We start from the raw sequence: 7,500 nt of genomic DNA, 5'->3' as shown, positions 1-7,500 counted from the left end.
AGCCCAAGTCTAAGTGCTGGTCCCAAGCCCGGATAAATAGAGAGAATGATTACCTAAAAAGGTACCACCGGCACTCTCCGTGGAAAGGAACTGGGGACCCTACCACGTACTCACTCCAAGAGCATCACAACATGAAAACTACAATTAAGTATCATGCTGTGACCACGGCGGCTCAGACATGAACCTACCGTTAAAAGATAGATAGATATCTATATATGTATGTATAGATACATGTGTATAGATAGATAGATAGATAAATAAATTGTTATTTTTCTTTCTTCGTTTTTTTTTTTTTTTTTTTTTTTTTGGGGGGGGGTGACCTGACAAAACTCTATGTAAGCGAGTCGCCCGCTTTCATTACATTTGATTATAACAGTACACACCGTGACCTCATACGGAGAGGTCGTGTGGTGCCCGTGCTCGGGTGCCCTCGTCCCTTACACACGAATCTTTTGCGTCATATACGAGAAAGTTGTACAAGGAGTTTATGAACATTTGGTGCTCATATAACCAGCAAGTCAGTGACAAGACAATAGTGATGTGATAATAGTTATGCTTGTAGGGGATAACTGTCCTACCCCTCCCGCGGCTGAAGAATGCGCTTCAGCCTGTAGTTCAGTGGATAGTCCTTCTGAATGCATTGCCATGCAACGGGCATGCGCTGAAGGTGATCCCGACGCCTAGGTGGGCGACACTGAAGGAGGAAGTGGCAGCTTGACATTAGTGAAGTCGAAAGCTAAGAAAAAAAGGAAGCCTGACAATGCCGTTAAGACGCCACTGGCACCAAAGAAAAATTATGTCCGCCTCGCATTTCGCGAAGGCACACCGAAATCGCGATAAATGAAATGGCTACAGGACCTTGGCAACGACCCTCCGGCCCTGTGGGGTACCCCTCTCGACCTTGTGTGAAGAGACACTCTCTCTTCAACATATGTGTATGTCGCTCGCTCTCAGCAGAAATATATTGACAACCTTATTGGAGGATCAATTGGAGGTATTACCTTCAAATTATGAGATGACCCTCCCCCCCCAAAAAAAAAAAAAAAAAAAAAAAAATATGACGAATACCTTATGACACACTACAACAAGGATCTCGATCTTGAAAATGCGTATGCGCTCGACGGAGTTTACAAGGCCATAAGAGTGCACAAGGATGGGCAACCACTCAATCGCATCCGTATATGGAAAGGAGAGCAACCACCTCCAAGTACATGCCACTTCTTTGGAAAATACATGCCCACCAACCGTGGAGGGCATCCCATGTGATCTGCTATAACTGCATGGGTAGTGACCATGTAGCTAAGTATTGCAAGGGCAAGGCACGCTGTGCAGCATGTGGTGAACAACATACTGCCAAGAAATGTCCTCGCATTGTTGCAGAAGGAGAGAGTACTGCAGGTGCACCAGTCTTTGTCCCATCATATTTCAGGTGTGGGATGACAGGTGTGACTGCCTGGCACTGGGGGTGCATGGCCCTCCCTGCCCTGTCCCCTTCCCCTCCACCCCCTGTGGTACTACAGTGGACTGCCGGGTTATAAAGGAAATTTTAAACACGAATTTATGGATTTATCCTTCGGCAGCTTGACCTCGTATATAAGCCGAAGTATCCCCTTGGGGGAAAACTCTACGGTGCTTCACTCCAGATTTAAGTATATACGTGCTAACTCTCCTGCCCTTAATACAAGGGAGGCGATGACACCATCCCCTCTTGCGGAAGAAGAAGCTGCACGGATGTCCCAGGATTTTTAGTTTACAATTTTATATTTTTCTCCTGTTTTATCTTTTCGTGTTTTATGGAAGCCTATTAGAATTAATTATGAGAGCACCTCTTTATGGAATGCCACGTTCATCACCACGTGGGAGCGCTAGTGTTAAGGGCCATAGGCTTGAAGAACCCAGAACGAAAGAAACTAATTTAGTTATAGCTTTAGGTTTTCTTTTAATTAATGTTTTGTTTTCAAAGTTACTAGCATTTTATATAACTAAAATAATTTTTAAAACAAACTTGTCTTTTAAGGGATATTTCCCCACCTAATCGTTAGGGTTTGCCTGGCCAAAGAGAAAAAATAAGATTTTAGCACATAAAGATACGCACTTGCTATAATTAGGCGGTTCTCACCTTCTCGGGCAGTAGCTGCTGCAGGCTGAGGCAGGAGGCACCCTAGATTGGGCTGTCCTCTGTTTTTTTGTGTGTCTTTTTTTGTTGTTGTTCGGAACTGATTACAGCGCACCTTCGAGCAAGGTATTGTGTTTTTTGAGAACTGTTTTTTTAGTGGCAGAGTGTTCATCTAGATGAATATACACTCGAGCGAGTGAATATTAGGCTGGTGCTCTTTTATTTTGTCATAATGGCTTCCATTTTTTTATGAATTTTAAAATCTTAAAGAAAAATAACTAGTTTTCAGTTCCCTTTTAGTCTCGTGATTTTAAGAGATCTGCTTCGTGTCTTATTTTTTAAAACTTGTGCCTTTATAATAAAAATTCAGGTTCTGTGATTTTTTTTTTTTTTTTACTTTTTCTTAAATTTTATGATGAGCTTTGCTGATTGACCTGTAAGGGAAGTATAATAACTTTCTTAAATTTTATGATGAGCTTTGCTGATTGACCTGTAAGGGAAGTAAAACTAATGAGCTTTGCTGATTGACCTGTAAGGGAATTGCTAATTCCGAAATAGCCTTATCCTAAATCTTTTACACGTGATGAAATCCCCATGCTCGTCTCCTCGCTCAAGTTACGTCTTACCATTCTTTTGTCTCGCTGGTTCATACAGTTTACACTACACACACTCCAACATTTGATCATGACCTGTCCCTCATTTTCACAACACATGATTACACATTGACTTCTCCCCAAATACACCTCGTTCCCGTACGTATTAAATGGTTGGTGGAAGTGAGCACTACTGATGTACATATTTTCACAGCTGAGACACGAATAATGGAAATTAAATGTCTTAAGGATCGGTACACTACAGTACCAGCCCCGACCATGAGTGACCAGCACGGCTCTCCCAACTCAACCTGCGGCCAGCGTGCCGGGGAAGCACCGTGCCTTGTGTGACGTCACCATCCGCAGAGATTTCCCGCAGCTGCTGACGAGTGGGGGTACAGAGGTCAACGAACTACGAGACACGGTTGCACAACTGGAGGAGAGGGTGAACAAGGTGATGCTGATCCTCACAGAGGGTGTCTCGGGCCTCAAAGCTGCCATACTCTCTGACCACGCCCCCCCCCCCCCTCCCTCCCCGGACGCCAGCCGAGGCAACCGTCCCTCACCCTCAGGCAGGGATGACCGCAGGTCTGGCGGGGGAATCCCCCGCACAACCATGTGGCAGAAGTGACACAAGTCACTTGCCACCTGACCAAGGCGACAAATATGTGCTTGAACTTCTAAAGGAAATGGAAGCTCTGAAAGAACAAAACAATAAATTAATTAATGAAATAACGACGTTGAGACAGAACATGGAAAAAATTAAGTGAATGATATTGTCGTGACACTAGTGTTACCATTAGTGCTAAAGAAAGAACGAGGAAAATCGATGTCAGACCGCCAGTGCTGATAATCGGAGTGGGCGTGTCAGCCACAAACAGTATCAGGATCCCTGTGACATCGAATCCTGTGACGCACCCAGCCGCCCAGGTGCATCTGGCACAGCAACCGAAGGGACTGTGCTCAGAAGTGGAACAAAGCTAAGATCGAATGACAGAAATGGTTAAAAGTTTCCGACTGCTATCTGTAATAAAATCCATAATCATAAAGTTATTTGTTTCTTATGTGAATCTGTAATTCGTAATATTAGAGTATATAACAGCATGAAGTACAGATTGCCTAATAAAACACTGTTCATTAGAGTATATATTATAAATATATATAATATTATATTATATAATATTATCTAATATAATATATATATATATATATATGATATAAATATATATATAAACGCACAATCAAATTCATATAATGGAATATGCGTAGTATTAAGCCTTGGCTGAATGATCTAGAATGTTATATCCATAAATATAAAATTAATGTTATTTGCGTGTTACTAAGATAAAAGTAGCACCTCCAGTTAAGGGATATTATTCATATGTGAATACAGCCATGAGTGGATTGTTGACATATGTAGTCACGCTGTCACATAAACTAGTTAAAAAATACGAGAACATTGATGTTCAATTTCATCATTTAAAAATCCAGACTGTCTCTGGGTATTTTTCACCGTATAATGTATATGCCAGATACTCTAAATATCTGGCTAGTTCTCTCCCCAATTTTCACAACCAAGGCACGTTATGCATAAGCGACTTCAATGCAGAATATCCACACTTTGGAGACAAGCAACGTAATAAATATGGGGAAAAATTCAAGCATTTCATTAATAGTAGATCACTGACATTATATATTTGACAAAAAATTAGTTCATGGTAATGTTAGTTAGTTAGTGACCACTTTGCAATCCGAACAGACTATACTGTAGAGAGCGACTCAGCCTTAAATCACCTAGGCTCAGAATAATTATCCCACCGGGCCTGGAGTATCACTTCAAGGCACGGGTCTCTATCAATGACTACTATTACACATGGGTCTGTTCACGAAAACTCCCGAAGAAAAGAGGCTCCAGGCCTCCCATGCACGGAGGTGGATCAATGACCCAAGACTGGCTAAGGAACATTACCGGGTTCAGGAGCTTGCTAATTGTCATAAAGATAATAAGACGACAGACAATCTTTAGAAGTTTCTTAAAACCAATAAGAAATACAGAGAATTAAAAACTTAAATTCGTTGTAAACACTTGAAACAATTCTTGCAAAGTATTAATTGTCAAACTTCTGTGGCTGACGTACGGAGAAAAAATAATAGGCTGAGCTTGCTAATTGTTATACAGATAATAAGACGACAGACAATCTTTAGAAGTTTCTTAAAACCAATAAGAAATACAGAGAATTAAAAAATTAAATTCGTTGTAAACGCTGGAAACAATTCTTGCAAAGTATTAATTGTCAAACTTCTGTGGCTGACGTACGGAGAAAAAATAACAGGCTGACAGGTAAAGTTCTCATAACACCGCAGTTCCACAGTTCACAAGAAGAGGTAATATGCTGCTAGAGGAGTGAGCCGGGAATTCTCAGTTAAAATCATTTCCACAAAGGGATAAAAGATTAACTCAACAATTCGAAAATAGATAGAAATATTAATTTAGCAGTAGAATGTGCTTATATTGTCCCCTCCGACTTTGCCGAAATAACCGAGTGGGAACTGAGTAATGCCCTTCTGAAAAGTAAATAAATATAAATGACATTGAGCACAAATACTTCGTGGTGATTGTCAATGATGCAGAGTTCATCAGAAACCTGACACCATGGTATCAATGTTAATATTGCAAGACTTTTTTACTTGTCATACATACGGTCAATCATAGATTATCATGCATTGCACCTAGTATTGTTCAAGGAATCAGAGTTGACAAGTTTAGAGAAATGTACAAAATGAAGCCATGAGGATTATTCTTGGTGCCCCTAGAATAAGGATTGTGAATATGAGAACAGAACTTAATTTACATTCTGTTTACAAAAGAATATCATACGTAAATGCCACATTTAGTGTGAAAGCAATAAGAGAACCCATCCATTGTACAGAGTTCCAATATAGTTAATCATTACCGGTACCGCATAAGCAACTTATAACTACTACTAAACTTATAAGTATTACTACTAATGTTAAAAAAGGGATACACTGATCATGTGCCACTTCAGAAAACACAAGCTGCTACAGCTGGCGCCACCTAGAACCACAAAAGAAGATTAACACACACACACACACACACACACACACACACACACACACACACACACACACACACACACCACACACACACACACTATCTAAATCTAGATAAATCAGAAGAATATTAAGCTAATCTCTAAATCCTTCCGAGGAATAAATAACATATTTGCTCCATTTAAATAATTCATACTAATGGCTAAAACACAAAAATGTCCACACGATTCTGCATCTAATATTAGATCCTCTACTCGAAAAAAACATCTATTGTCACCTTCTCATCAATAGCCACGCTATAATCTGAAGTAATCTTTTCATCCATAACCCCGTTATTATCAATAGAGGCTTCATTTATAGCCCCGCTATTATCTAAAATTAATGTTCTCATTAGTAACTTTGCTATTATCTATAGCGACTTTATCTATAGCCCCGCTATTATCTGAAGTAATATTCCCACTAATAACCCTGCTATTATCTATAGCAGGGTTGTTAGTGGGAATATTACTGCAGCTCTCCCCTATTGACCCTCCAGCTGCCCTTTCAGACCTACGGCTGTTATGGAAGCGACGAATGTTTGATTACTACGTTCGGACTTGACATCTTGACCGTTAATGGACAAGGTGGTAGAGCGTGATGTGTATATACAACCCTACGTGTGCCCGCAAAATCATTTCCTCTCAGCATCTGGCATGGTAAACCCCAGGTATCCACCACCAATAACACAAATGAAGTCTGTGTCTTACCTACGTTAAAAGTTAGATTTACCTCCCCTCTGGATTAAGGAAAGACAAAAACAAGTAGTCTGTGATTCTACCCTTTGGCGTGACCCTTTTTATCAAAAAGGAAACATCCATCCGTGGCATGTCCTATCTTCTGCAATATCCACATGTCATAGTAGGTGTGCCACGACCCCTTCCCCGAGTACTAGAGCTTGCTATGTGAGCAGACAACATTTTGCATTTATCAGTTCTGTGGCCACGTCCTTGACGCATATCACAGACTCATCCCTTGTCACATTCCTCTTTAAATCTATGTCTCTCCTTTCATCTGTCTTATCCACAGTTTCCTTTTAACCTCGATCTGTATGCTTAATACTTCCCGCTTTATGAGTATCATTTTGACCTGCCACCTTTCCACCGTCTCCATTTTTTTTTTTTTGAGAGACCTCGCTCCCATCCTTGGCTAACGCCTCTCTTTTCTTCTTCTTCTTCTTTTTACAGTCTCTTCCTTTACCGCCTCCTTACGATAATCAGTAGGTTTATTTTGTTTAGCCCAAACCCTGTACTCTTGGAAAAATGTTCGCCAATCCTTTGTCTTCACAAGAACTGGACAAGCATCAAAAACTCTTCTGGAAGTTCCTTACTTATCATGCTTTCCACAAGAGGAGCGAACTCTCTATCCTGTGTCTTAACTTGTTCGGCCGCTGTTCGCAATATGCGTCAAGAGATTCACCTAACTCTCTCCTAGAACCTAGAAACATATTTAATGCAGTTCTAGTCACCGCATCCTGAACCACTCTGAGCTCGTCTGCAAAGAAACTCTTTAGCTTCGTATGTTCTTAACGCATCCCCTGTAAGTAGTCGCAATGTAAGGCGGATCTTTCCATTATCATTCCATACTTCGCCATGAGTTAAATTTTCTACTCGCTTTATCCATTCTTCAAGATCATGGCATCCTTGTCACAGGGCACTTCCCTTCATAAAAGGGAAGACGGTA

The sequence above is a fragment of the Penaeus monodon genome, chromosome 40, assembly GCF_015228065.2.
Source record: "Penaeus monodon isolate SGIC_2016 chromosome 40, NSTDA_Pmon_1, whole genome shotgun sequence".
NCBI lineage: Eukaryota > Metazoa > Arthropoda > Malacostraca > Decapoda > Penaeidae > Penaeus > Penaeus monodon.
The sequence above is the reverse complement of the archived record's forward strand: the minus strand, read 5'-3'. Positions refer to the sequence as shown.